The 21,377-nt window shown below is 46.7% G+C and overlaps 25 non-coding genes and 8 pseudogenes across 25 annotated transcripts; all 33 read left to right on the plus strand.

Moving 5' to 3' along the window:
• The first annotated feature begins 10,571 nt into the window (after positions 1-10,571).
• On the plus strand, positions 10,572-10,680 carry LOC129368019 (5S ribosomal RNA; annotated as a pseudogene).
• A 217-nt stretch (positions 10,681-10,897) lies between these two features.
• LOC129368292 (5S ribosomal RNA) lies at positions 10,898-11,016 on the plus strand. The gene has a single exon (XR_008606837.1). It is a non-coding gene; the product is annotated as a 5S ribosomal RNA (ribosomal RNA).
• Positions 11,017-11,233: 217 nt separating this feature from the next.
• Positions 11,234-11,353, plus strand: LOC129368380 (5S ribosomal RNA). Its single transcript, XR_008606854.1, has one exon. It is a non-coding gene; the product is annotated as a 5S ribosomal RNA (ribosomal RNA).
• Positions 11,354-11,570: 217 nt separating this feature from the next.
• LOC129368390 (5S ribosomal RNA) lies at positions 11,571-11,690 on the plus strand. Its single transcript, XR_008606857.1, has one exon. It is a non-coding gene; the product is annotated as a 5S ribosomal RNA (ribosomal RNA).
• Positions 11,691-11,907: 217 nt separating this feature from the next.
• Positions 11,908-12,016, plus strand: LOC129367995 (5S ribosomal RNA; annotated as a pseudogene).
• A 217-nt stretch (positions 12,017-12,233) lies between these two features.
• On the plus strand, positions 12,234-12,353 carry LOC129368395 (5S ribosomal RNA). The gene has a single exon (XR_008606858.1). It is a non-coding gene; the product is annotated as a 5S ribosomal RNA (ribosomal RNA).
• Positions 12,354-12,570: 217 nt separating this feature from the next.
• On the plus strand, positions 12,571-12,690 carry LOC129368398 (5S ribosomal RNA). Its single transcript, XR_008606859.1, has one exon. It is a non-coding gene; the product is annotated as a 5S ribosomal RNA (ribosomal RNA).
• Positions 12,691-12,906: 216 nt separating this feature from the next.
• Positions 12,907-13,015, plus strand: LOC129368000 (5S ribosomal RNA; annotated as a pseudogene).
• A 216-nt stretch (positions 13,016-13,231) lies between these two features.
• On the plus strand, positions 13,232-13,351 carry LOC129368403 (5S ribosomal RNA). The gene has a single exon (XR_008606860.1). It is a non-coding gene; the product is annotated as a 5S ribosomal RNA (ribosomal RNA).
• A 217-nt stretch (positions 13,352-13,568) lies between these two features.
• On the plus strand, positions 13,569-13,688 carry LOC129368409 (5S ribosomal RNA). Its single transcript, XR_008606861.1, has one exon. It is a non-coding gene; the product is annotated as a 5S ribosomal RNA (ribosomal RNA).
• Positions 13,689-13,905: 217 nt separating this feature from the next.
• Positions 13,906-14,024, plus strand: LOC129368317 (5S ribosomal RNA). Its single transcript, XR_008606843.1, has one exon. It is a non-coding gene; the product is annotated as a 5S ribosomal RNA (ribosomal RNA).
• A 217-nt stretch (positions 14,025-14,241) lies between these two features.
• Positions 14,242-14,361, plus strand: LOC129367937 (5S ribosomal RNA). The gene has a single exon (XR_008606750.1). It is a non-coding gene; the product is annotated as a 5S ribosomal RNA (ribosomal RNA).
• A 217-nt stretch (positions 14,362-14,578) lies between these two features.
• LOC129367942 (5S ribosomal RNA) lies at positions 14,579-14,698 on the plus strand. The gene has a single exon (XR_008606751.1). It is a non-coding gene; the product is annotated as a 5S ribosomal RNA (ribosomal RNA).
• A 215-nt stretch (positions 14,699-14,913) lies between these two features.
• LOC129367946 (5S ribosomal RNA) lies at positions 14,914-15,033 on the plus strand. The gene has a single exon (XR_008606752.1). It is a non-coding gene; the product is annotated as a 5S ribosomal RNA (ribosomal RNA).
• Positions 15,034-15,250: 217 nt separating this feature from the next.
• On the plus strand, positions 15,251-15,369 carry LOC129367932 (5S ribosomal RNA). The gene has a single exon (XR_008606749.1). It is a non-coding gene; the product is annotated as a 5S ribosomal RNA (ribosomal RNA).
• A 216-nt stretch (positions 15,370-15,585) lies between these two features.
• Positions 15,586-15,705, plus strand: LOC129367951 (5S ribosomal RNA). Its single transcript, XR_008606753.1, has one exon. It is a non-coding gene; the product is annotated as a 5S ribosomal RNA (ribosomal RNA).
• A 215-nt stretch (positions 15,706-15,920) lies between these two features.
• On the plus strand, positions 15,921-16,040 carry LOC129367957 (5S ribosomal RNA). Its single transcript, XR_008606754.1, has one exon. It is a non-coding gene; the product is annotated as a 5S ribosomal RNA (ribosomal RNA).
• A 217-nt stretch (positions 16,041-16,257) lies between these two features.
• Positions 16,258-16,366, plus strand: LOC129368007 (5S ribosomal RNA; annotated as a pseudogene).
• A 217-nt stretch (positions 16,367-16,583) lies between these two features.
• LOC129368195 (5S ribosomal RNA) lies at positions 16,584-16,702 on the plus strand. Its single transcript, XR_008606803.1, has one exon. It is a non-coding gene; the product is annotated as a 5S ribosomal RNA (ribosomal RNA).
• A 216-nt stretch (positions 16,703-16,918) lies between these two features.
• LOC129367991 (5S ribosomal RNA) lies at positions 16,919-17,027 on the plus strand (annotated as a pseudogene).
• Positions 17,028-17,244: 217 nt separating this feature from the next.
• LOC129367977 (5S ribosomal RNA) lies at positions 17,245-17,364 on the plus strand (annotated as a pseudogene).
• A 215-nt stretch (positions 17,365-17,579) lies between these two features.
• Positions 17,580-17,698, plus strand: LOC129368249 (5S ribosomal RNA). The gene has a single exon (XR_008606825.1). It is a non-coding gene; the product is annotated as a 5S ribosomal RNA (ribosomal RNA).
• A 217-nt stretch (positions 17,699-17,915) lies between these two features.
• LOC129368341 (5S ribosomal RNA) lies at positions 17,916-18,034 on the plus strand. The gene has a single exon (XR_008606847.1). It is a non-coding gene; the product is annotated as a 5S ribosomal RNA (ribosomal RNA).
• A 217-nt stretch (positions 18,035-18,251) lies between these two features.
• LOC129368310 (5S ribosomal RNA) lies at positions 18,252-18,370 on the plus strand. Its single transcript, XR_008606841.1, has one exon. It is a non-coding gene; the product is annotated as a 5S ribosomal RNA (ribosomal RNA).
• Positions 18,371-18,586: 216 nt separating this feature from the next.
• Positions 18,587-18,706, plus strand: LOC129367968 (5S ribosomal RNA). The gene has a single exon (XR_008606756.1). It is a non-coding gene; the product is annotated as a 5S ribosomal RNA (ribosomal RNA).
• A 219-nt stretch (positions 18,707-18,925) lies between these two features.
• On the plus strand, positions 18,926-19,044 carry LOC129368287 (5S ribosomal RNA). Its single transcript, XR_008606836.1, has one exon. It is a non-coding gene; the product is annotated as a 5S ribosomal RNA (ribosomal RNA).
• Positions 19,045-19,261: 217 nt separating this feature from the next.
• LOC129368324 (5S ribosomal RNA) lies at positions 19,262-19,379 on the plus strand. The gene has a single exon (XR_008606844.1). It is a non-coding gene; the product is annotated as a 5S ribosomal RNA (ribosomal RNA).
• A 216-nt stretch (positions 19,380-19,595) lies between these two features.
• LOC129367982 (5S ribosomal RNA) lies at positions 19,596-19,715 on the plus strand (annotated as a pseudogene).
• Positions 19,716-19,927: 212 nt separating this feature from the next.
• LOC129368386 (5S ribosomal RNA) lies at positions 19,928-20,046 on the plus strand. The gene has a single exon (XR_008606855.1). It is a non-coding gene; the product is annotated as a 5S ribosomal RNA (ribosomal RNA).
• Positions 20,047-20,258: 212 nt separating this feature from the next.
• LOC129367973 (5S ribosomal RNA) lies at positions 20,259-20,378 on the plus strand. The gene has a single exon (XR_008606757.1). It is a non-coding gene; the product is annotated as a 5S ribosomal RNA (ribosomal RNA).
• Positions 20,379-20,593: 215 nt separating this feature from the next.
• LOC129367962 (5S ribosomal RNA) lies at positions 20,594-20,712 on the plus strand. The gene has a single exon (XR_008606755.1). It is a non-coding gene; the product is annotated as a 5S ribosomal RNA (ribosomal RNA).
• A 215-nt stretch (positions 20,713-20,927) lies between these two features.
• Positions 20,928-21,044, plus strand: LOC129367986 (5S ribosomal RNA; annotated as a pseudogene).
• Positions 21,045-21,259: 215 nt separating this feature from the next.
• Positions 21,260-21,377, plus strand: LOC129368373 (5S ribosomal RNA). The gene has a single exon (XR_008606853.1). It is a non-coding gene; the product is annotated as a 5S ribosomal RNA (ribosomal RNA).

Raw genomic sequence — 21,377 nt, forward strand, 5'->3', positions numbered from 1 at the left:
AACTGTGCAGTCTCTGCCTTATTCAGTTAGATTTAATACTGTATTAGGACCAGAATACTTTAGAGTAATTCATGACAGACAAGTCAAGGTGTGCAGGATGTGTCTACAACCTGGACATATTGTGAGAGAGTGTCCGGAGTTTTTTTGCCATTCTTGTGAAGTCCAGGGGCATTATGCTAGGGAATGTTCAAGAAAAAAGAAGGAAAAGAATGTATATTATGCCAAAACGAAATGGATAACTGCATGGATAACAGTGAGTCGGAGGATCAGGATCAGAGTTCTAAATCAGGCATGGAGGGATCGGAAAACGAAAGTGCTGGGGAAGAAGACTCAGAGGGTGAGGAGGAAGTGAACGAGTTAGAGGAGATGAGTGAGGTTGAGGGATGTGTAAATGAACAGGACGGCAAACAAGACGTAGTGCTACATGTAGACTCGGTGGAGCCTGGTGTCAGTAAAGACGTGTTGTTGTCCCAGACAAAATGTCCGGAGGAAAATACAAATCCAGATGTGTTTGAGGAGGAGCAGGAAGGAGTTCCTGCTCCTTCTCCCGACGTGGACCCGGATATGACACAGTCCCAAAAATCGTCGCAAAATCATCTACCGTCTTTCCAGCCTCCCCTCGAAGCGCTTCCTCAGAGACTGAGAGTGGCTGTCGATTTGGACTCTGATCCTGATCTTGATTTGGCGACAATTTTGCGTTTCATCATGCTTCTTCTCTCGCTTAATGCCCGTGGGCTCTGCGGAAAACAAAAAACTGAGGCTGTTATTTTTCAATCAAAATTTGATATTATGTGCATTCAAGAAACTAAGTGGGATAGTTCAAGGGAGGAGAATATAAAGCATAAATGGAGAGGGAAAATGTTCTCGTCGATATCGGGTACTCAAGCGGGTGGTGTAGCAATTCTTTTTAGAGAAGGTGTTTTTGAAAATTGCTATTTGATCCACAAAGAAAAACAAGGTAAATTGTTAGTAGTGGATTTTCTTTATAAAAATAAAATATATAGGTTAATGAATATACATGCACCTTATATAGACACACACAAGAAAGTCTTTTTGAATGAGTTGAGAAAATGGCTCACAAACAACTGCATCATTATAGGAGATTTTAATACAGCACTTACTGATGCTGACATTTCAAAAAATTGTAACTTTCCTGAAGACTCTAAAGTAGGAGTTTACTCTTCAATATGATGACAAATAATAGCTTAGTTGACTTGTGGAGACTCTGTTTTCCACGCAAGAAACAATTTACCAGAAAGCAAATTGTACTGGGTAAACTTAAACAATCAGGATCAGGTCAAAGCAGAAATTAAAAATATTTTGATAAAATTCAGTAGACAAAAAAAGAAAAAGGAGTTGCAAAATGAATACATCTTAAGGAAAAAATTAAACATTGAGCTTAATAATCTGGAGAAAGATGAAGATGCGGATATTACCAATTATATGATCATCAAACAACAATTAGATCAGATAGAAATTAACAGATGCAAGGGAGCAATAATTCGTAGCAAAGCGAAATATTTAACAGATGGAGAAAGATCAACAGCCTTTTTTCTCGCACAAGAGAAACGCAAGCAAAGTACTGCAATAATAAAAGAACTAATAAATGGAAAGGGTGAAAAAGTATCAGACATAACAGGCATTTTAGAAACACTACAAACTTTTGAACAACAATTATTCAAAAGTGAAAACATATCTAAAGAGAAAATAGATAAGGTTGTCTGTGTGATTGATTCCTCACTTTCTCAGAAGGATAGCATCGGTTGCGATGCTCCAGTGACAGAAGAAGAAATACAAAATGCCATAGACTCATTAAGAGAAAATAAAAGTCCCGGACATGACGGTAACACAGGCGAATTCTATAAGAAATTCAAAATCAAATCAGTAAAATATTAATGCGAGTCTTTTCTGTCATGGAGAAAACGGGGTGCACGCCCAAGACTTTCGCACAAGGAATCATAACCATCATTTACAAGAACAAAGGGGAAAAGAATGATCTAGAAAATTATAGACCAATTAGTCTACTAAACACAGATTATAAAATATACTCCAAAATTTTAGCAAACAGACTTAAAATGGTAATAGCAACAATAATTAGTTCATCTCAAGCATATGGCATTCCTCAAAGAAACATTTCCGACATAGCATTATCAATAAAACAAACCATCCAAAGAATGGAAAATTCACAAGGCATTTTTCTGAATATAGATTTTAGTAAAGCCTTTGACAGAGTCGAGCACAATTTTTTATGGGCAGTATTAAACAAATATGGTTTTGATCAAAACTTCATTTACAAGTTAAAGCTATTGTATTCGAATGCAGAAAGTAAAATAAAATGTAACGGGCATTTTACTGATTTCTTTCAATTACACAGATCCATTAGGCAAGGGTGTCCTCTGTCCTCCCTGCTTTATAGTTTGATAGCCGAGCCACTCGCCATTTTAATAAAACAGGATACAAATATCGAAGGAATAAAGTCACCATTAGGCAATACTTGTAAAATATTTCAATATGCGGATGACACCACAGTCACAGTTAAAAATGAAAACAGCGTTGACTTGGTACTTAAACACCTACAAAATTATAGCTTAGCTTCAGGAGCAAAAATAAACATTAACAAATCGGTAATCATGTATTGTGGCGAGGCGGCTCGGACGCCGGGGAAATGGGATTTCAGGGAGGCAGAGGACACAGTCAAGGTCCTGGGCGTGTACCTCGGAAAGCAGCCGGAAGCAGCGAGAGACGAGACCTGGGACAAGACAATCACAAAAGTACAAAATCAGCTTAATTTATGGAAACAAAGAAAATTAACCATAAAAGGGAAAATTGTAATAATAAACAGTCTAATCATTTCTAAAATGATTTACCCACTTAGTATTCACGACCTCCCATTCCAAAAGCTTAATAAGATAAATAATCTAATTACTACCTTTATCTGGAAAAGCAATAGAAATTTAATAAATCACTATACATTAATAGCATCATACAAGGAAGGAGGACTTAAACTAGTGGACATCAAAGCAAAAAAAGAGGCAATAAGAATCAAATCCATTTCAAGGTTTCTCACGTCATCAGTCAAACAGATCTGGTACGATTATTTCCAATTTAATTTGCAGTCTTTTGGCACCCATAACATTTTTAATTTGTGTTCAATAATTAATTTAAAAGAAATCCAAATTGATAACTTCTTTAAAGAATGTCTAGACGCCTGGAATAAAATACGAGGAAAATTAACAACAAATGTGAGGTATGGGTCTTGTCTCTCGCTGCCAATTTTTAAAAATCTTGAGGTGGTCTGTGATGGGAGAATGTTGAATCTCCCTTCCTGGAGAAGGGTTGGTATTCACACCTTTGGGCAAATTTTGAATGATCGCGGAGCAGTGGATATAAACAAAATTTTGGGTTATTTCAAACTCGCTAAAACAATTATCAGAAGAACTATCATTGTGCAAATTTGTAAAAAGATACAGGCAGCTTTGCCCTTCCACTGCTCTGCGATCTTTGGCAGGAGAGGAAGACATCAAGAGGTGCAGGATGACGCCCCGACTTTTTATCTATCTACAGGTACTCAAAAAAAAAAAAAACATATTCTATTTCAACAAAAAAATGGTATTGCTTGCTCATTTCAGGCATTATTAAAGAACCGACATCCCATAAACACTGGGCGAAACTTTATCCAAACATACCAGTACACAACATCTGGTTAAGAACACATTTCAAATTCAACATACATCAGGCTAACAATACTGACTTTTTATTGAAACAGAAGGATCTTTACGGGCGTCATCCTGCACCAAATAGACAAGGACAAGTATGGCAGAGATTGCACAGTTTGTCTTACAGGCCCCGAAAACATTGAACACCTGTTCCTCAACTGTCCCGGTCACACCAACTTCTGGAAGAAGATCCAAGTCATTGTGGAAAGGGCATACGTCAATCTTCCATCGAAGGACAACGAATGGAATTGGACGAGACTTTTTGGACTTTATGAAGCACATGGACAAATCACAAAAACACAACTTGAATGTTGCAATATTATTTTTTCATTGGCAAGACATACCATATACATCACAAGGAATGATAAACTTTATGAAAACAAGAAGATCAACGCATCGAGTCTATTTGTGGGACTTTTGAAAATGCATTATAAAACAATCAAATGTATTGACTCTAAAGTACATGAGGAACTCTTTAACAAATTATTTGAAAATGTCCTTGCTTTGTAAAATGATATAATTACAATGACAACTTTTGGTTTTGATGATTAGTTTGTTTGGCAAAATTGATGTTTTTTGTTGTTAAAATAATGTTTTTTGTTTTCACTGTACATAATTTGCACAACATTTATGTTTTATTAAATTTATATAAAAAATAAAAATAAAAAAAATGCCCGATCTCGTCTGATCTCGGAAGCTAAGCAGGGTCGGGCCTGGTTAGTACTTGGATGGGAGACCGCCTGGGAGTACCAGGTGCTGTAAGACTTTTTGGGCAGCAGAGCTGGGTGCTGCTGACTTTCTGCAACATGTCACTCCTATTTTGCACCCAAAAAGAAGAACAGTCAACCCCAGAGTGATGCAAACGTAACTGTGCAGAGCAGCACGGTGGGCCCCACAAACATTTAGTCAGGTGTCACGCCCCACCGGTAGGCAATGACAAAAATTGGGAGACAGACGAGCGAGAATATGAAGAACAATCATTTAATCTGTTCCAAACATGATTCGGAAAACTACACAGCCAGTCAGAGAGAAGCGTGGACCGATGCTGCTCGCTCCGGTCTGGTCCGGAGGCCAATCAAGCAGGCCTGTGACTGACTGAATGTCAGTATTTAACAGCCTCTTGGTGCGTTCAATTAGCAGCTAATCCTCTGCTTCCTGAAAAGAACAAAAGAGTAAACAAACTGTAGACTGGAGACATCTGCTGGACAGGAGGGGATCGTCACACCCTCCCCCATAAAAATGGAGTCCCTAATGGAACTCCAAAAACAGCAATCCAGCTAAATAACTAGGTGACATTCACAATACTGAGCCTTACCACAATCACTCAATCCCACCTCACCCACTGGAGAAGCCTATAAGAAACTTATAGAGAAGGGAATGAAAATTAACTACAGTCATTAAATCTAAGAACAAGGTGCTCTGGACAAAGCATCTGCCACAATATTATCCGAGCCTCTAATATGGCGGATATCCAGGCAATAAGGCTGCAAAAACAACATCCACCTCATTAGTCTGCGATTCGGACACTGCAGTGAATGCAAAAAGGTTAGAGGGTTGTGATCAGTATACACCACCAGGCGAACACTGCCAGAATCCAAATATACTTCAAAATGCTGTAAAGCCCAAATTAATGCCAATGTCTCTTTTTCAATGACAGAATAATTCACCTGAAAATGGTTGAATTTTTTGGAATAGAAACTCACAGGTCGCTCAACCCCATCATCATCTTGCTGAAATAAAACAGCGCCTGCACCTACATCACTCGCATCCACATGCAGGTTAAAAGGATGATCCAGTCGTGGAGCTGCAAGAACAGGGGAAGAACAGAGAACAAATTTGATATCATCAAAAGCTTCCTGACAGGAAGCTGACCAGGTGTACTTCACCTTATCCTTCAGCAAATCTGTCAATGGAGAAACCACAGTAGAAAAGTTCTTACAGAAACTGTGGTAATATCCCACAAGACCCAGGAACCGCTGGAGTTCTTTTTTTGTTGTTGGTACAGGATACTGCAAAATTGCAGTTACTTTGGCTTCCACGGGACGTACTGTCCCTTGCCCCGCCACCTTACCCAGATAGGTAACAGTAGCCTTAGCAAACTCGCACTTCAACAAGTTAATGGTCAGGTGTGCTTCAGCTAGTCGTTCAAACAGCTTCCGTATGCGAGACAGATGTTCTTTCTACGTATCACTAAAAACCACCACATCATCCAAATATACGGCACACCTCCAGCCCAGACACCACCATGTTCATGAGACGCTGAAATGTTGCCGGTGCATTTCGCAATCCGAAACTCATCACAGATCACAAATCTCTCTGGCTTTCTCAGACAATAGAACTTGCCAATAACCCTTCAGTAAATCAAATTTACTGACAAACTGAGCCGAACCCACCTGATCAACACAGTCTTCCATGCGTGGCATAGGATAAGCATCAGATTTTGTAACTGCATTTATTTTTCGGTAATCCGTACAAAATCTAAAACTTTTGTCGGCCTTCTCCACCAACAAACTAGGTGATGCCCAGCTAGATGAAGAGGGTTCAGCAATACCATTATCAAGCATGTACTGAATCTCCCCTTCCATAACCTTTTGCTTCTCTGCAGATATCCTGTAAAAGCGTTGGCAAATTGGCTGTGCCTCACTTACATCAATGTCATGTCTGATTAAGTGAGTTCGACTGGGCACATCACCAAACAAACAATGATATTCATTCAACACAGCAGTCAACTCAGCACCCCTCTACTGAGACAAGTGTGCCAAAAAAGAATCCAAATTTCTCAGGACATCAGAATTTTTCAGCCTGCCAGTCAACAAACTTTCATCAGGTGGAATTACTCCATCATTTTCAAGTGCAGACAAGAAAGCCAAACCACCTACTGTAGCTACTGAGCGAGTTTTAACCTGTGCATCCTCGCCCTTAATAGCAAATGCCTGTGAATCCCGGGTATAATATGGCTTTAGTAGATTCACATGGCAAAGTTGTGTTGCCTTCCTACGCCTTGGTGTTGATAGCAGATAGTTTTGGTCTGACAACTTGCGCAGAACTGTAAATGGGCCTGTAAATTTAGCCTGAAAGGGGGAGCTGACAATTGGCAATAACGCCAATACCTGATCACCAGGACTAAAACACTGACGTTCCACCTTACGGTCATACATGCGTTTCATTTTCTCCTGAGAAGAGGTCAATTTCTCCTTAGCCATTTCCACCCCCACATACAAGCGATGCCTAAAACCATTGACATAGTCAATTAAGTTACCCGGAGGTTGTGAAGGACTCACAGCCTCATGCAACAATTTAAGTGGCCCTCGCACTGCATGTCCAAAAACAAGTTCATTTGGAGAAAAACCAGTGCTCTCCTGCACCACCTCACGAGCAGCCAACAAAAGCCATGGTAAACCATCCTCCCAATCCTGGTTTAACTCCACACAGTAGCTACGCAACAACGACTTAAGGGTCTGATGGAACCTCTCAAGAGCACCTTGACTCTGAGCATGATACGCAGAAGCCTGATTATGTTTTATTTGTAAAAGTTTCAAAACTTGGGCAAATAAATGAGACGAAAAATTTGACCCTTGATCAGACTGGACGACTTTTGGAATACCAAAGATAGAAATAAACTGGGTCAAAGCCTTCACCACATTCTTGGCAGTAATAGTACGGAGTGGATAAGCAGCTGGATATCTTGTTGTCTGACACATCACTGTCAACAAATAAGTACTCCCAGCCTTAGAACGCGGTAAAGGACCAACACAGTCAATAATAAGATATTCAAAGGGTTGCATAATTACTGGAATTGGATACAAAGGAACTGATTTAATGTTCTGGTTTGGCTTCCCTGCCATCGGACATGTATGGCACGTTTTAATATATTCAGACACATCTTTTTTCAACCGGGGCCAGAAAAAATAACGCAGGATATAATTATAAGTTTTGTGGACCCCCAAATGCCCTGATTGGTCATGGGAAGTCCGCAAGACTTCACTGCGAAATTTTGAGGGAACAACAGTCTGCCAGAGTGGACCACCAACAAAATCTTCCCCATGTAACAGCCATTTCCGCACCAACAATCCCTCCTTCAACACATACCCACTGGCCACAATCTCTTCCTCAGCGACAACCTGATCAAACAGATGACGAAGAGAAGGATCTGCTCTCTGCTCCAACATCAGGTCACTAAGAAAAACAGACAAAAGAGAATTGGGGACATATGTAGAGAAAAAGTCACTTTCCTCTGCTCCCGTACTTTCATGATCAGGGATAGCTGCAGACTCAGCACGGCACATAGCTCGAGTCACCGCACAAGCTGTAAAAACCCCAGGGAAACACTGAGCACTCTCATCCAACTTCTCTAAAACAGGAGAAGAGGTTACTATGGGTGCAGGTGGTGGACAATCGACCCACAACCGGCCACCAGCCAGATCATTGCCCAAGATTACATCCACTCCCTCAAGAGGCAGGGCGCACCCCCATGATAACCTCCCCTTGAACTAATCCACAAGTCAATGTCAATTTATGCAGTGGAACTGGTTCAACCGAAAGCCCCATTCCCCGCATTAAAACATGGTCTCCAGTGTTGGTTTCTTCAGAAAAGGGTAATACAGAGCTCACAATATAGGAATTAAAAGCCCCAGTAACCCTCAAAATTTTTACTGGCACTATAGCATCACTCCCCACAATGGACACATAGCCATCGGAAACAAATGGTGAAAACTCCCCATGGTCCGAAATGTACGTCCGTCCTCTCTCCACCTGCTTAGAAGAAACAAAATTAGCATTATTTCCAGAGGCAGCAAAAGCAGCAGATTTCACCTGAGCACTCCGTTTAGGACATTCACGCTTCCAGTGGCCCCTGGCTTTACAATAATGACATATGTCAGTTGGGTCCAAATAAACATGTCCACTTGAAGTCCTTTCTGACCTACTGTTCATATCAGAACCAATGCCTTCCTCCTTTGCATGACTCCCCACAAAAGACTGATTGCTGCTCCTACAACCAAAATCATTGGTTGTTGTATGATAGCCACGACCACCCCTGTGTAGGAGAACATACTCATCTGCTAACTTAGCCGCTTCAGCAGCTGTCTTCACATTATGTTCTCTAAGATGTATACAGCAATGTGACTCGGATCAGAGTTTTTAAACTGTTCTAAGAGAACCAAATTACAGAGGTCCACAAAAGTAGTAATTTTTAAGGAAGCACACCACCTATTGAAATGGATACTCAGCTCCCTTGCAAACTCAACATGGGTTTGTTTTCCCCCCTTCTCCCATGTCCGAAACCTCTGTCAATAGACCTCTGGCACCAACTCATAAGCTGTTAAAACAGCCTTCTTCACAGTGGCGTAAACTTTACTGTCATCCACTGAGAGAGCAGAGTATGCTTCTTGCGCTTTGCCTGTGAACACACACTGTAAGAGCAGTGTTCGATCCAGATCAGACCAACCTCTACTATCAGCAACCCGCTCAAACAGGGAGAAAAATGTGTCTGGATCCAATTCCGAAAACTGAGGAACTAAACGCAAATTATTTCCAACATCAAATGGGCTAAAAGTTCTGCTACCGGAAGCATCAAGGGGGCGTGGCCGTCACTAGTTGAACTCAATCGGCGTTCTTCCAACTCCAGTTTTTTCACATCTAATCTTTTCTGTTCTATCCCGGCCTGCAGCAAAAGAAGCTACCGCTTCTGTTCAAAAGTCAAACTAGTGTCAAAAATGTCAGTGTCCAGCCAAGTCCCACCAGTAGCCTGCAACTTAGCTGGTACTAATACCCCGGAGTCTGTTAGGTTAGCTTTAATAATAGCCCTGATACTGTCCTTTGACCGCTTATCACTGATCTCCAATTTAAAATGTTCAGCAATCTTTAACAATTGTTCACGTGTGCAGCGCTCCAAGCCCTCCTCAGACGGACATCGCAAAAAATCATCAACAGCAGCCATAACAATTATTGTCACAACACCTGAATTCCAATCTTACAAATAGCAATCTGAGCTCCCACAAGCCCAAAACAACCACAGCGTCACAGCGACCCCGTCCCTCTAACTGCCTAACCAGAATCTAACTAATCTCCCCACTAGTCTTCGGGTGTTATCGTGAGGGGTTCTTATGCACTGACGCCCGAGAGTTCGGAAAAGCAACCATTACATGGCGACTCCCTGCAACTCCGGATGTGCACCAGAGACAACTGCTCTACCCACGTTCACACCACACTAAAATCCCCCACAACAAACTCCATAAGGGAAGTCGTTGTTAAGCCTAACAGGGACAGAACCACCGCGACTAGCTACGATTGCATATGAGCGATCCCTCAAACTGCTACACAAACACACTCTCTCAAAACAGATGTGCAATGGCTGCTTCATTCACCAGATCAACTCATCAACGTCCCCCAACACAACAGAGTTCACAATCAAAACACACTACCTGCCAGGAATCTCCAATCCGAATTCAAACTGACGAGCCCCCATATGTCACGCCCCACCGGTAGACAATGACAAAAATTGGGAGACAGACGAGCGAGAATATGAAAAACAATCATTTAATCTGTTCCAAACATGATTCGGAAAACTACACAGCCAGTCAGAGAGAAGCGTGGACCGATGCTGCTCGCTCCGGTCTAGTCCGGAGACCAATCAAGCAGACCTGTGACTGACTGAATGTCAGTATTTAATAGCCTCCTGGTGCGTTCAATTAGCAGCTAATCCTCTGCTTCCTGAAAAGAACAAAAGAGTAAACAAACTGTAGACTGGATACATCTGCTGGACAGGAGGGGATCGTCACACAGGGCAAAAACAAAACATGAAGAACCATCTGGCTGTTTTGATTGACAAAAAGCCGGACATGGCAACCCTCTTCGGCTTACGGCCACACTACCTTGAGAACGTCTGATCTCGGAAGCTAAGCAGGGTCGGGCCTGGTTAGTACTTGGATGGGAGACCGCCTGGGAATACCAGGTGCTGTAAGGCTTTTTGTGCAGCAGAGCTGGGTGCTGCTGACTTTCTGCAACATGTCACTCCTATTTTGCACCCAAAGAGAAGAACAGTCAACCCCAGAGTGACGCAAACGTAACCGTGCAGAGCAGCACGGTGGGCCCCACAAACATTTAGTCAGGGCAAAAACAAAACATGAAGAACCATCTGGCTGTTTTGATTGACAAAAAGCCGGACATGGCAACCCTCTTCGGCTTACGGCCACACTACCTTGAGAACGCCCGATCTCGTCTGATCTCGGAAGCTAAGCAGGGTCGGGCCTGGTTAGTACTTGGATGGTAGACCGCCTGGGAATACCAGGTGCTGTAAGCCTTTTTGTGCAGCAGAGCTGGGTGCTGCTGACTTTCTGCAACATGTCACTCCTATTTTGCACCCAAAGAGAAGAACAGTCAACCCCAGAGTGACGCAAACGTAACCGTGCAGAGCAGCACGGTGGGCCCCACAAACATTTAGTCAGGGCAAAAACAAAACATGAAGAACCATCTGGCTGTTTTGATTGACAAAAAGCCGGACATGGCAACCCTCTTCGGCTTACGGCCACACTACCTTGAGAACGCCCGATCTCGTCTGATCTCGGAAGCTATAGCAGGGTCGGGCCTGGTTAGTACTTGGATGGGAGACCGCCTGGGAATACCAGGTGCTGTAAGCCTTTTTGTGCAGCAGAGCTGGGTGCTGCTGACTTTCTGCAACATGTCACTCCTATTTTGCACCCAAAGAGAAGAACAGTCAACCCCAGAGTGACGCAAACGTAACCGTGCAGAGCAGCACGGTGGGCCCCACAAACATTTAGTCAGGGCAAAAACAAAACATGAAGAACCATCTGGCTGTTTTGATTGACAAAAAGCCGGACATGGCAACCCTCTTCGGCTTACGGCCACACTACCTTGAGAACGCCCGATCTCGTCTGATCTCGGAAGCTATAGCAGGGTCGGGCCTGGTTAGTACTTGGATGGGAGACCGCCTGGGAATACCAGGTGCTGTAAGCCTTTTTGTGCAGCAGAGCTGGGTGCTGCTGACTTTCTGCAACATGTCACTCCTATTTTGCACCCAAAGAGAAGAACAGTCAACCCCAGAGTGACGCAAACGTAACCGTGCAGAGCAGCACGGTGGGCCCCACAAACATTTAGTCAGGGCAAAAACAAAACATGAAGAACCATCTGGCTGTTTTGATTGACAAAAAGCCGGACATGGCAACCCTCTTCGGCTTACGGCCACACTACCTTGAGAACGTCTGATCTCGGAAGCTAAGCAGGGTCGGGCCTGGTTAGTACTTGGATGGGAGACCGCCTGGGAATACCAGGTGCTGTAAGCCTTTTTGTGCAGCAGAGCTGGGTGCTGCTGACTTTCTGCAACATGTCACTCCTATTTTGCACCCAAAGAGAAGAACAGTCAACCCCAGAGTGACGCAAACGTAACCGTGCAGAGCAGCACGGTGGGCCCCACAAACATTTAGTCAGGGCAAAAACAAAACATGAAGAACCATCTGGCTGTTTTGATTGACAAAAAGCCGGACATGGCAACCCTCTTCGGCTTACGGCCACACTACCTTGAGAACGCCCGATCTCGTCTGATCTCGGAAGCTATAGCAGGGTCGGGCCTGGTTAGTACTTGGATGGGAGACCGCCTGGGAATACCAGGTGCTGTAAGCCTTTTTGTGCAGCAGAGCTGGGTGCTGCTGACTTTCTGCAACATGTCACTCCTATTTTGCACCCAAAGAGAAGAACAGTCAACCCCAGAGTGACGCAAACGTAACCGTGCAGAGCAGCACGGTGGGCCCCACAAACATTTAGTCAGGGCAAAAAAAAAACATGAAGAACCATCTGGCTGTTTTGATTGACAAAAAGCCGGACATGGCAACCCTCTTCGGCTTACGGCCACACTACCTTGAGAACGCCCGATCTCGTCTGATCTCGGAAGCTATAGCAGGGTCGGGCCTGGTTAGTACTTGGATGGGAGACCGCCTGGGAATACCAGGTGCTGTAAGCCTTTTTGTGCAGCAGAGCTGGGTGCTGCTGACTTTCTGCAACATGTCACTCCTATTTTGCACCCAAGAGAAGAACAGTCAACCCCAGAGTGACGCAAACGTAACCGTGCAGAGCAGCACGGTGGGCCCCACAAACATTTAGTCAGGGCAAAAACAAAACATGAAGAACCATCTGGCTGTTTTGATTGACAAAAAGCCGGACATGGCAACCCTCTTCGGCTTACGGCCACACTACCTTGAGAACGTCTGATCTCGGAAGCTAAGCAGGGTCGGGCCTGGTTAGTACTTGGATGGGAGACCGCCTGGGAATACCAGGTGCTGTAAGCCTTTTTGTGCAGCAGAGCTGGTGCTGCTGACTTTCTGCAACATGTCACTCCTATTTTGCACCCAAAGAGAAGAACAGTCAACCCCAGAGTGACGCAAACGTAACCGTGCAGAGCAGCACGGTGGGCCCCACAAACATTTAGTCAGGGCAAAAACAAAACATGAAGAACCATCTGGCTGTTTTGATTGACAAAAAGCCGGACATGGCAACCCTCTTCGGCTTACGGCCACACTACCTTGAGAACGCCCGATCTCGTCTGATCTCGGAAGCTATAGCAGGGTCGGGCCTGGTTAGTACTTGGATGGGAGACCGCCTGGGAATACCAGGTGCTGTAAGCCTTTTTGTGCAGCAGAGCTGGGTGCTGCTGACTTTCTGCAACATGTCACTCCTATTTTGCACCCAAAGAGAAGAACAGTCAACCCCAGAGTGACGCAAACGTAACCGTGCAGAGCAGCACGGTGGGCCCCACAAACATTTAGTCAGGGCAAAAACAAAACATGAAGAACCATCTGGCTGTTTTGATTGACAAAAAGCCGGACATGGCAACCCTCTTCGGCTTACGGCCACACTACCTTGAGAACGCCCGATCTCGTCTGATCTCGGAAGCTATAGCAGGGTCGGGCCTGGTTAGTACTTGGATGGGAGACCGCCTGGGAATACCAGGTGCTGTAAGCCTTTTTGTGCAGCAGAGCTGGGTGCTGCTGACTTTCTGCAACATGTCACTCCTATTTTGCACCCAAAGAGAAGAACAGTCAACCCCAGAGTGACGCAAACGTAACCGTGCAGAGCAGCACGGTGGGCCCCACAAACATTTAGTCAGGGCAAAAACAAAACATGAAGAACCATCTGGCTGTTTTGATTGACAAAAAGCCGGACATGGCAACCCTCTTCGGCTTACGGCCACACTACCTTGAGAACGCCCGATCTCGTCTGATCTCGGAAGCTAAGGAGGGTCGGGCCTGGTTAGTACTTGGATGGGAGACCGCCTGGGAATACCAGGTGCTGTAAGCCTTTTTGTGCAGCAGAGCTGGGTGCTGCTGACTTTCTGCAACATGTCACTCCTATTTTGCACCCAAAGAGAAGAACAGTCAACCCCAGAGTGACGCAAACGTAACCGTGCAGAGCAGCACGGTGGGCCCCACAAACATTTAGTCAGGGCAAAAACAAAACATGAAGAACCATCTGGCTGTTTTGATTGACAAAAAGCCGGACATGGCAACCCTCTTCGGCTTACGGCCACACTACCTTGAGAACGCCCGATCTCGTCTGATCTCGGAAGCTATAGCAGGGTCGGGCCTGGTTAGTACTTGGATGGGAGACCGCCTGGGAATACCAGGTGCTGTAAGCCTTTTTGTGCAGCAGAGCTGGGTGCTGCTGACTTTCTGCAACATGTCACTCCTATTTTGCACCCAAAGAGAAGAACAGTCAACCCCAGAGTGACGCAAACGTAACCGTGCAGAGCAGCACGGTGGGCCCCACAAACATTTAGTCAGGGCAAAAACAAAACATGAAGAACCATCTGGCTGTTTTGATTGACAAAAAGCCGGACATGGCAACCCTCTTCGGCTTACGGCCACACTACCTTGAGAACGCCCGATCTCGTCTGATCTCGGAAGCTATAGCAGGGTCGGGCCTGGTTAGTACTTGGATGGGAGACCGCCTGGGAATACCAGGTGCTGTAAGCCTTTTTGTGCAGCAGAGCTGGGCTGCTGACTTTCTGCAACATGTCACTCCTATTTTGCACCCAAAGAGAAGAACAGTCAACCCCAGAGTGACGCAAACGTAACCGTGCAGAGCAGCACGGTGGGCCCCACAAACATTTAGTCAGGGCAAAAACAAAACATGAAGAACCATCTGGCTGTTTTGATTGACAAAAAGCCGGACATGGCAACCCTCTTCGGCTTACGGCCACACTACCTTGAGAACGCCCGATCTCGTCTGATCTCGGAAGCTATAGCAGGGTCGGGCCTGGTTAGTACTTGGATGGGAGACCGCCTGGGAATACCAGGTGCTGTAAGCCTTTTTGTGCAGCAGAGCTGGGTGCTGCTGACTTTCTGCAACATGTCACTCCTATTTTGCACCCAAAGAGAAGAACAGTCAACCCCAGAGTGACGCAAACGTAACCGTGCAGAGCAGCACGGTGGGCCCCACAAACATTTAGTCAGGGCAAAAACAAAACATGAAGAACCATCTGGCTGTTTTGATTGACAAAAAGCCGGACATGGCAACCCTCTTCGGCTTACGGCCACACTACCTTGAGAACGCCCGATCTCGTCTGATCTCGGAAGCTAAGCAGGGTCGGGCCTGGTTAGTACTTGGATGGGAGACCGCCTGGGAATACCAGGTGCTGTAAGCCTTTTTGTGCAGCAGAGCTGGGTGCTGCTGACTTTCTGCAACATGTCACTCCTATTTTGCACCCAAAGAGAAGAACAGTCAACCCCAGAGTGACGCAAACGTAACCGTGCAGAGCAGCACGGTGGGCCCACAAACATTTAGTCAGGGCAAAAACAAAACATGAAGAACCATCTGGCTGTTTTGATTGACAAAAAGCCGGACATGGCAACCCTCTTCGGCTTACGGCCACACTACCTTGAGAACGCCCGATCTCGTCTGATCTCGGAAGCTATAGCAGGGTCGGGCCTGGTTAGTACTTGGATGGGAGACCGCCTGGGAATACCAGGTGCTGTAAGCCTTTTGTGCAGCAGAGCTGGGTGCTGCTGACTTTCTGCAACATGTCACTCCTATTTTGCACCCAAAGAGAAGAACAGTCAACCCCAGAGTGACGCAAACGTAACCGTGCAGAGCAGCACGGTGGGCCCCACAACATTTAGTCAGGGCAAAAACAAAACATGAAGAACCATCTGGCTGTTTTGATTGACAAAAAGCCGGACATGGCAACCCTCTTCGGCTTACGGCCACACTACCTTGAGAACGCCCGATCTCGTCTGATCTCGGAAGCTATAGCAGGGTCGGGCCTGGTTAGTACTTGGATGGGAGACCGCCTGGGAATACCAGGTGCTGTAAGCCTTTTTGTGCAGCAGAGCTGGGTGCTGCTGACTTTCTGCAACATGTCACTCCTATTTTGCACCCAAAGAGAAGAACAGTCAACCCCAGAGTGACGCAAACGTAACCGTGCAGAGCAGCACGGTGGGCCCCACAAACATTTAGTCAGGGCAAAAACAAAACATGAAGAACCATCTGGCTGTTTTGATTGACAAAAAGCCGGACATGGCAACCCTCTTCGGCTTACGGCCACACTACCTTGAGAACGTCTGATCTCGGAAGCTAAGCAGGGTCGGGCCTGGTTAGTACTTGGATGGGAGACCGCCTGGGAATACCAGGTGCTGTAAGCCTTTTTGTGCAGCAGAGCTGGGTGCTGCTGACTTTCTGCAACATGTCACTCCTATTTTGCACCCAAAGAGAAGAACAGTCAACCCCAGAGTGACGCAAACGTAACCGTGCAGAGCAGCACGGTGGGCCCCACAAACATTTAGTCAGGGCAAAAACAAAACATGAAGAACCATCTGGCTGTTTTGATTGACAAAAAGCCGGACATGGCAACCCTCTTCGGCTTACGGCCACACTACCTTGAGAACGCCCGATCTCGTCTGATCTCGGAAGCTAAGCAGGGTCGGGCCTGGTTAGTACTTGGATGGGAGACCGCCTGGGAATACCAGGTGCTGTAAGCCTTTTTGTGCAGCAGAGCTGGGTGCTGCTGACTTTCTGCAACATGTCACTCCTATTTTGCACCCAAAGAGAAGAACAGTCAACCCCAGAGTGACGCAAACGTAACCGTGCAGAGCAGCACGGTGGGCCCCACAAACATTTAGTCAGGGCAAAACAAAACATGAAGAACCATCTGGCTGTTTTGATTGACAAAAAGCCGGACATGGCAACCCTCTTCGGCTTACGGCCACACTACCTTGAGAACGCCTGATCTCGGAAGCTAAGCAGGGTCGGGCCTGGTTAGTACTTGGATGGGAGACCGCCTGGGAATACCAGGTGCTGTAAGCCTTTTTGTGCAGCAGAGCTGGGTGCTGCTGACTTTCTGCAACATGTCACTCCTATTTTGCACCCAAAGAGAAGAACAGTCAACCCCAGAGTGACGCAAACGTAACCGTGCAGAGCAGCACGGTGGGCCCCACAAACATTTAGTCAGGGCAAAAACAAAACATGAAGAACCATCTGGCTGTTTTGATTGACAAAAAGCCGGACATGGCAACCCTCTTCGGCTTACGGCCACACTACCTTGAGAACGCCCGATCTCGTCTGATCTCGGAAACTATAGCAGGGTCGGGCCTGGTTAGTACTTGGATGGGAGACCGCCTGGGAATACCAGGTGCTGTAAGCCTTTTTGTGCAGCAGAGCTGGGTGCTGCTGACTTTCTGCAACATGTCACTCCTATTTTGCACCCAAAGAGAAGAACAGTCAACCCAGAGTGACGCAAACGTAACCGTGCAGAGCAGCACGGTGGGCCCCACAACATTTAGTCAGGGCAAAAACAAAACATGAAGAACCATCTGGCTGTTTTGATTGACAAAAAGCCGGACATGGCAACCCTCTTCGGCTTACGGCCACACTACCTTGAGAACGCCCGATCTCGTCTGATCTCGGAAGCTAAGCAGGGTCGGGCCTGGTTAGTACTTGGATGGGAGACCGCCTGGGAATACCAGGTGCTGTAAGCCTTTTTGTGCAGCAGAGCTGGGTGCTGCTGACTTTCTGCAACATGTCACTCCTATTTTGCACCCAAAGAGAAGAACAGTCAACCCCAGAGTGACGCAAACGTAACCGTGCAGAGCAGCACGGTGGGCCCCACAAACATTTAGTCAGGGCAAAAACAAAACATGAAGAACCATCTGGCTGTTTTGATTGACAAAAAGCCGGACATGGCAACCCTCTTCGGCTTACGGCCACACTACCTTGAGAACGCCCGATCTCGTCTGATCTCGGAAGCTAAGCAGGGTCGTGCCTGGTAAGTACTTGGATGGGAGACCGCCTGGGAATACCAGGTGCTGTAAGCCTTTTTGTGCAGCAGAGCTGGGTGCTGCTGACTTTCTGCAACATGTCACTCCTATTTTGCACCCAAAGAGAAGAACAGTCAACCCCAGAGTGACGCAAACGTAACCGTGCAGAGCAGCACGGTGGGCCCCACAAACATTTAGTCAGGGCAAAAACAAAACATGAAGAACCATCTGGCTGTTTTGATTGACAAAAAGCCGGACATGGCAACCCTCTTCGGCTTACGGCCACACTACCTTGAGAACGCCCGATCTCGTCTGATCTCGGAAGCTAAGCAGGGTCGGGCCTGGTTAGTACTTGGATGGGAGACCGCCTGGGAATACCAGGTGCTGTAAGCCTTTTTGTGCAGCAGAGCTGGGTGCTGCTGACTTTCTGCAACATGTCACTCCTATTTTGCACCCAAAGAGAAGAACAGTCACCCCAGAGTGACGCAAACGTAACCGTGCAGAGCAGCACGGTGGGCCCCACAAACATTTAGTCAGGGCAAAAACAAAACATGAAGAACCATCTGGCTGTTTTGATTGACAAAAAGCCGGACATGGCAACCCTCTTCGGCTTACGGCCACACTACCTTGAGAACGCCCGATCTCGTCTGATCTCGGAAGCTATAGCAGGGTCGGGCCTGGTTAGTACTTGGATGGGAGACCGCCTGGGAATACCAGGTGCTGTAAGCCTTTTTGTGCAGCAGAGCTGGGTGCTGCTGACTTTCTGCAACATGTCACTCCTATTTTGCACCCAAAGAGAAGAACAGTCAACCCCAGAGTGACGCAAACGTAACCGTGCAGAGCAGCACGGTGGGCCCCACAAACATTTAGTCAGGGCAAAAACAAAACATGAAGAAAACCATCTGGCTGTTTTGATTGACAAAAAGCCGGACATGGCAACCCTCTTCGGCTTACGGCCACACCAGCTTGAGAACGCCCGATCTCGTCTGATCTCGGAAGCTAAGCAGGGTCGGGCCTGGTTAGTACTTGGATGGGAGACCGCCTGGGAATACCAGGTGCTGTAAGCCTTTTTGTGCAGCAGAGCTGGGTGCTGCTGACTTTCTGCAATATGTCACTCCTATTTTGCACCCAAAGAGAAGAACAGTCAACCCCAGAGTGACGCAAACGTAACCGTGCAGAGCAGCACGGTGGGCCCCACAAACATTTAGTCAGGGCAAAAACAAAACATGAAGAACCATCTGGCTGTTTTGATTGACAAAAAGCCGGACATGGCAACCCTCTTCGGCTTACGGCCACACTACCTTGAGACGCCCGATCTCGTCTGATCTCGGAAGCTAAGCAGGGTCGGGCCTGGTTAGTACTTGGATGGGAGACCGCCTGGGAATACCAGGTGCTGTAAGCCTTTTTGTGCAGCAGAGCTGGGTGCTGCTGACTTTCTGCAACATGTCACTCCTATTTTGCACCCAAAGAGAAGAACAGTCAACCCCAGTGACGCAAACGTAACCGTGCAGAGCAGCACGGTGGGCCCCACAAACATTAGTCAGGGCAAAAAAACAAAACATGAAGAACCATCTGGCTGTTTTGATTGACAAAAAGCCGGACATGGCAACCCTCTTCGGCTTACGGCCACACTACCTTGAGAACGCCCGATCTCGTCTGATCTCGGAAACTATAGCAGGGTCGGGCCTGGTTAGTACTTGGATGGGAGACCGCCTGGGAATACCAGGTGCTGTAAGCCTTTTTGTGCAGCAGAGCTGGGGCTGCTGACTTTCTGCAACATGTCACTCCTATTTTGCACCCAAAGAGAAGAACAGTCAACCCCAGAGTGACGCAAACGTAACCGTGCAGAGCAGCACGGTGGGCCCCACAAACATTTAGTCAGGGCAAAAACAAAACATGAAGAACCTGGCTGTTTTGATTGACAAAAAGCCGGACATGGCAACCTCTTCGGCTTACGGCCACACTACCTTGAGAACGCCCGATCTCGTCTGATCTCGGAAGCTAAGCAGGGTCGGGCCTGGTTAGTACTTGGATGGGAGACCGCCTGGGAATACCAGGTGCTGTAAGCCTTTTTGTGCAGCAGAGCTGGGTGCTGACTTTCTGCAATATGTCACTCCTATTTTGCACCCAAGAGAAGAACAGTCAACCCCAGAGTGACGCAAACGTAACCGTGCAGAGCAGCACGGTGGGCCCCACAAACATTTAGTCAGGGCAAAAACAAACATGAAGAACCATCTGGCTGTTTTGATTGACAAAAAGCCGGACATGGCAACCCTCTTCGGCTTACGGCCACACTACCTTGAGAACGCCCGATCTCGTCTGATCTCGGAAGCTATAGCAGGGTCGGGCCTGGTTAGTACTTGGATGGGAGACCGCCTGGGAATACCAGGTGCTGTAAGCCTTTTTGTGCAGCAGAGCTGGGTGCTGCTGACTTTCTGCAACATGTCACTCCTATTTTGCACCAAAGAGAAGAACAGTCAACCCAGAGTGACGCAAACGTAACCGTGCAGAGCAGCACGGTGGGCCCCACAAACATTTAGTCAGGGCAAAAACAAAACATGAAGAACCATCTGGCTGTTTTGATTGACAAAAAGCCGGACATGGCAACCCTCTTCGGCTTACGGCCACACTACCTTGAGAACGCCCGATCTCGTCTGATCTCGGAAGCTAAGCAGGGTCGGGCCTGGTTAGTACTTGGATGGGAGACCGCCTGGGAATACCAGGTGCTGTAAGCCTTTTGTGCAGCAGAGCTGGGTGCTGCTGACTTCTGCAATATGTCACTCCTATTTTGCACCCAAAGAGAAGAACAGTCAACCCCAGAGTGACGCAAACGTAACCGTGCAGAGCAGCACGGTGGGCCCCACAAACATTTAGTCAGGGCAAAAACAAAACATGAAGAACCATCTGGCTGTTTTGATTGACAAAAAGCCGGACATGGCAACCCTCTTCGGCTTACGGCCACACTACCTTGAGAACGCCCTCTCGTCTGATCTCGGAAGCTAAGCAGGGTCGGGCCTGGTTAGTACTTGGATGGGAGACCGCCTGGGAATACCAGGTGCTGTAAGCCTTTTTGTGCAGCAGAGCTGGGTGCTGCTGACTTTCTGCAACATGTCACTCCTATTTTGCACCCAAAGAGAAGAACAGTCAACCCAGAGTGACGCAAACGTAACCGTGCAGAGCAGCACGGTGGCCCCACAAACATTTAGTCAGGGCAAAAACAAAACATGAAGAACCATCTGGCTGTTTTGATTGACAAAAAGCCGGACATGGCAACCCTCTTCGGCTTACGGCCACACTACCTTGAGAACGCCCGATCTCGTCTGATCTCGGAAGCTAAGCAGGGTCGGGCCTGGTTAGTACTTGGATGGGAGACGCCTGGGAATACCAGGTGCTGTAAGCC

This window comes from Poeciliopsis prolifica, unplaced genomic scaffold (genome assembly GCF_027474105.1).
Source record: "Poeciliopsis prolifica strain line A6 unplaced genomic scaffold, Auburn_PproV2 SCAFFOLD001, whole genome shotgun sequence".
NCBI lineage: Eukaryota > Metazoa > Chordata > Actinopteri > Cyprinodontiformes > Poeciliidae > Poeciliopsis > Poeciliopsis prolifica.